The following is a 10,781-nucleotide window of genomic DNA, read 5'->3' as shown; positions in this document are numbered from 1 at the left end:
TATTATTGTTATTGTTATTGTTATCATGGTGCTACAAATCTTTGAAATGCGCTAATATATAGAAAAAATAAGGTCTGTAACCCTTCTTGTTCTTGTTCGTGTTCTGGTACTGAATTCCTCTCTCTTGACACACACATACACAAGGACTCTTGGTTCATTGTTACAAAAGGATTTCACTGTTGCTTCTTGTTGATCATGATGACTACAGAGAAGGCTGCATATGGAGAGTGTGTCTCCTATTTCTTCACCCGAATAAATAGGAAGTACCCCAACGGGAAACGGCCAAGTCGATCTGCTGGGAAGGGCTACTGGAAAGCCACTAGTGCTGAAAAGGAAATCTTGGACGATAACAATTGCCCCATCGGATTGAAGAGAGTACTCCTCTATTATAAAGGAAAGGCTCCTGATGGCACAAAAACCAACTGGACAATGCATGAATACCGTATGCCCGACCCCAAACACACCAACAACCAAAACAAGAAAATCACACCTGGCAAGAATGATAAAAATATGAAGGTATCTTCTCTCTCTCTCTCTCTCTCTCTCTCTCTCTTTATATATATATATATAGGGTAACTAAAATATGTTTAACAACCAAATACATTTATTGGTATGAACCAAAATTTTCATAAGTTTGTTTATTTTTTTCAAAATTTTCATCATACAGATCTAGATGCTTGGTTTTATAGAAACATACTCTTTGATCATCCAATTAAGATGCATAAGAAGGATCATTTAAGGGTTAATAATCAATGACATAATTTTTTTATACATATTCAAGTATAAAATATCACATTCTTGATCAGATTGCAATGATCCAAGAGTTGATTCCTAACAAATTGACCACGCTCAATGCATCTGCAGGGTTAGATTTGCAAAAATCCTATAAAAACCTCAATTCATACTAGCAAACAATTTGGTTGGTAAACATATTTGAGTTTTCCTATTCATATTCCTTATATATATAGGTTAATATTGGCTACTAATGAAGGTACAGTACTAATGAGCTAGAACTCATACGTGCAAGTTGTATTGACTCAATCTAACCACATAGATGTGAATTACATGGTTTGTTTTGTGAAGAACTTATTTTGAATCACGTAATTATTGTATCGACTCAATCTAACCACATAGATGTGATCTACAGGGTTTGTTTAGTGAAAAACTTGTTTTGAATCAAGTAAATAAGTTTTTATGTGGGAGTAAAAAAATCAATGGCCCAAAATACCATAACTCAAAACATCACATTTTTACATGAGAAAAACATGATCTAAGGCTTGATCCTTAGCAAACAAACCTTGTAAATCACCTCTATGTGGTTAGATTGAGTCGATACAACATGCACCTATGATTTCTAGCTCATTAGTATCGTACCTCTATTACTAGCCAATATTAACCTTATATATATATATATGTGTGTGTGTGTGTGTGTGAGAGAGAGAGAGAGAGAGAGAGAGAGAGAGAGAGAGAGAGAGAGAGAGAGAGAGAGAGAGAGTTTATATGGGTCCTAACTTATACTAACATACAAAAATCTTTTGCAGTTGGATTATTGGATTCTATGTAAAGTTTACGACAGAGCTGCTAAGAAAAAATATGAAGCCGAAGCTGGGATTTTTAATGAACTGAAGGTTAAGAGGAGCGGGAAAAAGGTTGCCAATATTGTCAACGGAGAAGAAGCAAATTTACCACACAGAAAGAAGCACAAAGTGTCACCCAAGTGTGATGGCAGCCTTGCTGTTCCAGAGCCTTGCATGCAAGGGGTTGGTCCCAGTTTCTCTCCCAACTGCAGTGGCCAACTTCCTCATCTTGAAGATGGAGTTTCTAATTGGAATCAACAGTATCACCTGAACCAGAATGTGAGAATGCTTCAAACAACCTTGGAGGCAAATTCTTCAGCATTTGGATACCCACTTGCACCAATCATCCAACAAGATCCACATGCATTAAACACTCAGCCAATGGCGACAGCTGGTCCTTTTATGCCGAGTCTTTGTCCTCGTTGTTCACCAATGAATGATCCAATTGCATTCAATCATCAGCCTAGTGGTTCCATGATGGCGGACTTAGATGCACTAAGTTGTCAGCCCAGTAGTTCCGCAATGCAGGCCCCAATTGCATTAGATTACCATTACGATGGTTCAACAATGGTGGACCCTCCTGTAGAACCTGCAGTATGTCATTATTACGACAATTCAACAACAGTGGACCCTTGGGCACCATGTTTGAGGATGGGCAGTCTACCTCTTCCAGGACCTGCACCAAAAAATGGGATGGGTGACCCTACAATCTTTCCAATGGTAAATGATACCGCCTCAGGTAACCAGGTTGGACTGGGTTCTGATCAACAATATTGTGATGAATGGTGGTATAGGTACATGAATCATGACAAAAACTAGGGAGGCTTTCTTGGTTGGTATAGTTTTTGAATTTCACATCTCAATTTCTATTAGCTTATACATATCAATCTTTATAAGGACCTTGATTTCAATGACTTTTTTGTCTATAGTATTTGCACTCGTAGATTCCTTTCTCATTATACATTCCTTAATTCTTTGATTACCAGAACACATGTTTGACGGTATCTTGCTATTTTTAATTGAGTATTCTTAGTTTCTAGTATGTTTGGATTCCTCAAGACTTGACTTTTTTATTCAAAGACTTGCTAAAATTCACATGATCGATCCAGGGTTACTTAGTATGAGGTTCCTGCATTACTCAATGTTCTGCACCACAGGGTCTTATCAGAGGCATTGGTCATGTCTAGATTATTGATTCGTTGTGTGACCTGACTCAATGTTGACAAGGCTCGTACATAGGCTTATGATCATGACTTGGTCGTTGCTTATGTGCAACATGGATAATTCTTTGTTATGAGAGTGCACTTATGGTTATATTGTGTATAACTGATTGGTAGTTGCACCCTTGGGAATTTGTAAGAGGGGCTGTAACCCCTCTCGTTAAGAAACTATGATGAGAAGGTTTTGAGTTATGAAACTATGATGTAAATTTATATAAAAAAAAAGTATGTCATGCTCACTTTGTACTCTTCTTTCTGGAAAGTAATATTCACGAAGGTGTTAAGGGGCCGACATGCACCTCAATCAAAGTGAGATATGCAGGTGTACACATGACATTAATGCCCAACGAGGGCTCTGCTCACTTGATTGGGGCCAGTTGTAATTGTTACCAAATTGACGGAACATCATAAGTTCAACACCCATAGTCGTGGCATCCCCTAATGCAAGGTCAAAGTTGGGTGTACTCTCTAGTGGGTAAGGGGACCTTAAGGGTTTTGCCAACCAGAGGTCGTGTAATGTGATTCCCTTCACAACAACAACAACAATGCCTTCATCCCAAACAATTGGGGTCGGCGATATGAACCAAAAGGAAAATCATTTTGGGTCCTCCACATGAATCCTTCTCTTCCAATCATTTTTTTCCAATGTCATGTCATCGGTGAGGTTCAAAGCATTCATATCCTTTCTTATCATCTCCATCAAAGTCTTCTTAGGCATACCCCGACCTCTTTTAGCTAAAAGATTTTCCCATTTCTCCATCCTTCTAACCGGAGCATCATTAGGCCTTCGCCGAATATGCCCAAACCATCGTAAACGATTTTCACTCATCTTATTTTCAATGGATGCAACACCGACCTTCTTACATATTTTCTCATTCTGAATCTTATCTTTTACTGTATGTCCACACATCCATTGAATCATACGCATCTCAGTTACACTCATTTTTTGAAAATGATGTCTCTTGGCAGCCCAACATTCCGTACCATATAGTAAAGCGGGTCTAATTGTCGTCCTATAAAACTTTTCCTTCAACCGCAATGGCATTTTACGATCGCACAACACTCCAGTTGCACTTTTTCATTTCATCCACCCAACCTTTATCCTATGATTTACATCTCCATCAATTTCGTCATTCTTTTGAATGATAGATCCCAAATATTTGAAACAGTCATCCACCGCTATTTGTTGCTCACCAAGCTTCACTACACTCTCATCACTACTTCGTTGCTTACTAAACCGACATTCCATATATTTTGTCTTACTCTTACTTAACGTAAAACCTCTTGCTTCCAAAGTTTGTCTCTATAATTCTAACTTAGCATTAACCCCAGCTATAGACTCATCAATCAAAACAATATCATCAGCAAACAATTACATACACCATGATACATTTTCTTGAATTGATCTCGTAAGTTCATCTATCACTATAGCAAAAAGGAAAGGACTTAATGCAAATCCTTGTTGTAACCCAACCGTTATAGGAAAATTGTTTGTCACCCTTCCACAAGTGCGGACATTGATTACTACTCCTTCGTACATATCTTTAATTATACTAATGTACTTGAGAGAGATACCTTTCTTCATCATTGTCTACCAGAGAACATCCCTAAGTACTCTATCGTATGCCTTCTCCAAATCAATAAAAACCATATGCAAATCTTTGTTCCCCTCTCTATATCTCTCAATAAGTTGTCTTTATATACTAATGTACATAAGTTCCCTTGATTTAAAAAATATCCCCTCCATGTAAATGAGTTACATGGAGCAAAGCTGCTTGTATGGGCAAACGGCTTAGCAGCTTCTATTTTTTTTTTTCCTTTTTCTCGGTGCAAGCAACCCCATGGATATGATCTACAAGATTTTAGTGGGAACCGGCTTTTGAAATAAATGGAATCTGAGCTGGGTCCAAGCAACCCCATGGATGCAAAAATCAACGGTTCATAAATGCACCAATTTTTCTGACTCAATAGAACATGTTTTTTTTCATTGAAAAACATGGTCCAAGGACGGTTTAGCATGATTGACCCGATCTAGAATACCAAAGCATGATCAATGCGATACCTGTTATTTGGTTGCCATGATGCATTCAGATGCTGCAGGTAGACCTTGGAGGTGATGGAATTATGGGTAAATGACCCATCATGGTTGGTTTCACACAAAGCCCTTGGTATCACAACTTGAAGAGTCATTTAAAGTAAAGAGAGAGAAGCAAGAAATTTTGGTTTCAAGAAGAGAAAAATCATGGGTCACTAGAGGAAGTATTCGATTGAGTGAAACCAAAAAAATAGGATACTATCCTTTGTTGAATCTAGCAGTCCAACTGATGCATCTGGATGGCTAGGATCAATGCACATCAAGGTGACAATGTGAACTAATCCTGGCCGTTGGTTGGATGGGTAGGATTGAATGTAGGACAGATCCCATCATATGTCAAATGATGGGACACTCAGTTTGAACCTGAACATTGGTTCTGTTTCATCTTCATTGACACCTGGTGCTCTTTTGTTGGAGCAGGGAGTACAGGTCGATTTACGATCGGGTCTAACCGAGATGGTATCCAGGTTTGGAAACCCGTTACTGCTGGCATTCAAATTTATCTGAACCGCTCTGTGGATTCAACTTAAAAAAGCAAAAAGGACATTGGGCTGGATCGTTACGGGACTACTATTTAAATTTGATTGTGATTCGGATCTGGGTTTGGGTTGGTTCAAACGACATATTGCTTTAGAGATAAAAGAGATAATGGGCTAGAAGGTTTTTCAAAAGAATCCATAATGCTGAAGATGGGGTTATCTTAATCAACAACTGCTCTTCTATTAGACGGGAACACAATATCTTTTCATCCAAATATAGTGGATGTAGATGAGGGCAGATCTTTATTCAAAAACAAAAAGATGAGAGCTGATCAGATCGGTGGGACCTTAGACAGAAAACTGTCTAAGGTACCTTGGATTCCGTCCATCGTCAAAATGAACGGCACCCAGAACAATCCAAAGTTTTTTGTGTTGGACAAATTTCAGCCGTCCATTTTTCAACTATTTTTTTTTCTTTTTTCTTTTTTGACAGAGAAAGCTGGGGTTAGGCAGGCCCCTACCAGTTATACAATCATACCATTTTGGGGTTCGAACTTGCAACGTCCCAACACAAGGTGACGTTCACTAACTGCTGCCAAACAAGAGTAGCCCCCATTGGTGTTCATTTTTTCAACTATTGATGCCATCCATCTAGGAAGGGAAGAGCATGCAAAATTTTTGTGGTACCCATCTAGGTTGGGACCATCCTTTTTCACAGCTTTTGGGTGCCATTCACCTTGATGATGGATGACATACAAGACACCTTGGACAGTTTTCTATCCAAGGTTACTTAAACCCTATCAACCGAATCCAACTAGGTCACACTTGTTCTTTATTCAAGTCTAATAAATCTAGATGCTTTAGTCGCTTGGCTTATTAAGATACAGTGCAATGTGCCCCAAGAGGGGTTGGCATAGTAGGTGGTTTGATTCCTGTAAGTATCACTCCTTTGAGCAAGCAGATGCCCAACATAAACCCTTGGGGAAAGGGTCCTAGCCACACAGCTTTCCCTTATGAGAGCTTGATCTATGGTCTACTTTTTTTTTTTATGATAAGGAACCCTTGCCAAAGCGAGCCAATACCCTGAGTAGGGCCTCATGACTACCCTGGCTTATGTGGCCCACTTTTGAATCTATGATCTGGGTTTCTGCATGTAACTAAACCATCCTGGCAAATATAGAGACGAGTGTATCATCAAACACCAGACGCTACGCTTTTCTGCTGCTGATTGTGCAAGATCATATATATATATATATATATATATATATATATATATATATATATATATATATATATATATAGAGAGAGAGAGAGAGAGAGAGAGAGAGAGAGAGAGAGAATACGTTTACCGAAGTGTGAACTAGGTATTTTTGGTACTTTTTTTGCAAATCCAAACTTGCAGATATGCAACTTTTTTAATTAGATCGTGTATTTTCAATGAAAAATGCAACTTTTAGATGCTCAAATATTTATAAAAATTCTAAGCCGTTGATTTTCAAGCTTTAAAAGATCTTGCTTATGCATCCTAATCAGACGGTCTGAGAGCTAGTCCCTATAAAACCGTGCATGTAGATCACATCTGCATGGTGAAATTTAAGAAAAAAAAAAACAAAAAAGGCCTAAAAAATCACAGTTCATATATACTCCAGTAAACATATTTTCAGCAAACATATTTTAGGTGCCTACTACTTTTCTAGCCTACCACCAGCCTGCTCGGTTTTGGAAGTTTTTTTTTTTTTTGTAAAATATGACCATACAAATGTGATCTACATGCTTGAATTTATAGGAAGCTACTCTTGGATCATCGAGTTCTGACACAAAGTTAGGTTTTTATAGGATTTAAAAATTAATAGTTTATAATTTTCAAAAATATTCAATGCTTAATAAATCCTTTTTATTAAAAAACATGATCCAAGTGTCATTTTCTGGCAAATCGACTATGCCAAACACATCTGCAGGGTCAGATTTGCAAAAACAACCCTAAAACACCTATTCACCGTTAGTAGGCTGACAGTAGGCGGAAAAAGTGGTAGGCTTTTACCAGTTTTTATATATATATATATATATATATATATGTGTGTGTGTGTGTGTGTGTGCGTGTGGGTAAAGAACCCTATAGCAAAAAATAATAATATTTTAATTTTTTTTTTTTACACATCTGACCCCATATGTGATCTAGATATTTGGGTTAAAATAGAAAAAATGATTGGATTATGATATTCCAACGTGCATATAAGATTTTAGAGGAGTTGAAAAATCAACTGCGGCCAATAATGTACCAAATTTTTAGAACTCATAATCTTATTTTTACATTGAAAAAATACGATTCATAAGTCTATTCCTACCATTTTATCATGGAGTTAAATACAATCAAAACAAAATTTCCCACTATGAGTTGGAGAGTTCCTTACCCATGATGGTGTTAAATACTCTCTCTCTCTCTCTCTCTCTCTGGTTTTCTTGTATAGATAGGCTGCCTTTATATTTTTATCATCCTTGCAAGTCTGGTTTTCTTGTTTTGTTCTTGGTGTGTTCGGTGACAGGCAAACGGTATGCATGCATCACCCAGTTGGTCTTTGTGCACGGTAAGTTCTGATCTTTATAGCCGTGGCTAAAGATCACTTTTGTGGTAGTGAAATCTTCAATTTTCAGTTGATTTCAATTTAACTGAATGAATATGTGCATCTTTTATCTGAACACCATCTTTTCCATTGGAACGTGGCTTAGTCATTTTCCTGGAAAAAGATGCTTTGATTAAATCACTGTGTTGCCAATGTTTGATTTCCATGAATAAATGGTTCAAGATTCCTCTTAATAATAATAACTATGATATATTGATAATAAATTGCCATTCATGGTTTTGCAAAATGTTCGAATTTCATCAATAAGTGGACGAAAAAATTATTTTCAATGATAATGGTAAGAGTAATGATATTCTACCTGTAAATGTTGGCGATACTGTTGTTATTATTGATATTTAAATCATGGTGCTACAAATCTTTGAATTGCATTAACAAATGGAAAAATAAGATTATGTAACCCTTCCTGTTCTTGGTCTTTTTTTATGAAAGGAAAAACAGGGCCAAAAACTGGAAGTATTGCATAATCTTGTTCTTCTTTTCTTTACGTTGAATTTTTTTATTTATTTTGGGGCGTTGGGCTCTCTCTATCTCTCCACACATACGTACACAAGGTTTCTGGGGAGGGCTACTGGAAAGTCACTGGTTCTGAACAGTACATCTTGGACCACAACAATTACTCCATTGGAGTGAAGAAATCAGTTGTTTATTATAAAGGAAAGACTTTTAAAGGCACAAAAACCAACTGGGTATAATAAATGAATATAGTTTGCCTGACTCCGAGCAAACCAAGAACCAAGACGAGAAAACCATACCCGGCAAGGATGATAAAATTACGAGGGTAATCCCCTCTCTCTCTCTCTCTCTCTCTCTCTCTCTCTCTATATATATATATATATATATATATATATATATATATATATATATATATATATATATATATATATATATATATGCAGGAAAATGGAAACCTACAAAATACAAAACCTATTAAATGAGACATGATAGTGGATTTTTGGTATTTTTTTTTAAATTTCAACCCCATTCAGCGCGATTGAAAATTGTAGGCTGATGATTTTTGAAACCTTATAAAAACCTATTCATGCATCAGAATCAAATGTTTCAAGAAGTGATTCCTATAAAAATAAGCATGTAGATCACATCTTTATAGTTAGAATTTTGGAAAAAGCACAAAAAATTCATGAAAATCTAATAGGATATTCCATTTAATAGGTTTTGTATTTTGTAGGTTTCTGTTTTCATATATATATATACATATATGTTAAAAAAATATATGGTGATTATGTATCATGATACCATACGGTGGTACACACTCATGTTTTCATAGATCCGGCTACTAGATGGTAAATGTCAATAATAATGGATCAGAACAGACTCTCATAAAAGAAATTGATCCACATGAAGTTTCAATAGGGTGAGATGCGATTTGTAGAGTTCAAAACTCTATTTGTATAATCCAAATGAAATTTGTAGAGTTCAAAACTCTTATGTATGCTCTCAAGATAAACATCAATGTAACAGGACTCTTGGTGATGTAACTTATTATAATAAGCAAGGAAACCTCTCTCTAGAAATCGTCTAGATAGAGTAGTTAGTGGACGTAGGTCACATTGACCGAACCATGTAAGAGTTTGTGTTTTATCGTGTGATTGTTCTTTTCAATATCGGTGTTTCTTTATTGTATGAGAGCCATAACCCTTTGATCACCTTGGTTTTCATGCCCTGTTCATTTTTTATCATTCATGACCTCTGGTTTTATGTCATCGTCTTCCATAGTTGCTTCTCTCATGCCAAACTCTTCCATTCAATGAAATGTGTTTTCATCACATACATAACTACTTTTTATGAAAGTCTCAAATTGAGGTTGTTATGTTCTCTCAGGATCTGTTCAAATATGCTGATGAATTTTTTCTTGCACCAAACAAGTTTGTTCAAGAAGGAAATGATATGAAACTAAATCCTGATTAATCTTGTTTGGAAGAGCAAATCAGTTTGCTTTGAGTTGGATTCATGCCACTGTTACTGAGTCTGTGTTAGGCCAAATTGTTCGAATATGCACTGCTCATAATGAACTACTAGAAAAAGCTTCAAGATATTAAGGAAGATAAGAGTATAGTAAAGTATCTCGATTACATAAATTTTTGTTCATATTCTTTACGAACATTTATGAACTTATCCCTGAAGAGAATCTTGTTCACTATACTTTGAATGATCTATCAAGGGATTATGAGAGATTTGTCACCTCAGTTACCACTCACGATAGTCTACCCACATTTATGGATATTTATGAAATATCGATTAACTAAGAGAAAATGTTACAAATAATAAACAGTCAATCTCTGCATGGAAACAACCAATCTTCACATGGAGAAACCTCCTCCATTGCCTTTTTCTCTCAGAGAGGACACAACAAAGGAGGACCCCCTGGCAAAGGTAAAGGTCGATTCAGAGGGGTTGGTCGGTCCTTTGGATCATCAAAATCCAAAAGGACAAGTTATTTGTCAGTTTTGAAGTCAGCATAATCACACAGCCCGCACTTGCTATGACATTTCAAAAAGCCTTTGCAACTATGGTACTCAACAATACTCAACAACATGCGAGATTCTGTCAGGTTTTTCGATAATGAAGTTTCACATCATATTATGAGTCAAGATTAAAGTATGAAAAATAAAACTGAGTATCAAGGTACTGATGGTGTCATGGTCGAAAGTAGTACACAATTATCCATTATCAACAAATGTAATCTTTTATTGCGTCATGATAATAAAAGTTTTAAATTAAGAAATGTGCGTCTTATTTCCTCTATTAAG

The sequence above is a fragment of the Nuphar pumila genome, chromosome 2 (genome assembly GCF_984573655.1).
Source record: "Nuphar pumila chromosome 2, dmNupPumi1.hap1.1, whole genome shotgun sequence".
NCBI lineage: Eukaryota > Viridiplantae > Streptophyta > Magnoliopsida > Nymphaeales > Nymphaeaceae > Nuphar > Nuphar pumila.
The sequence above is the reverse complement of the archived record's forward strand: the minus strand, read 5'-3'. Positions refer to the sequence as shown.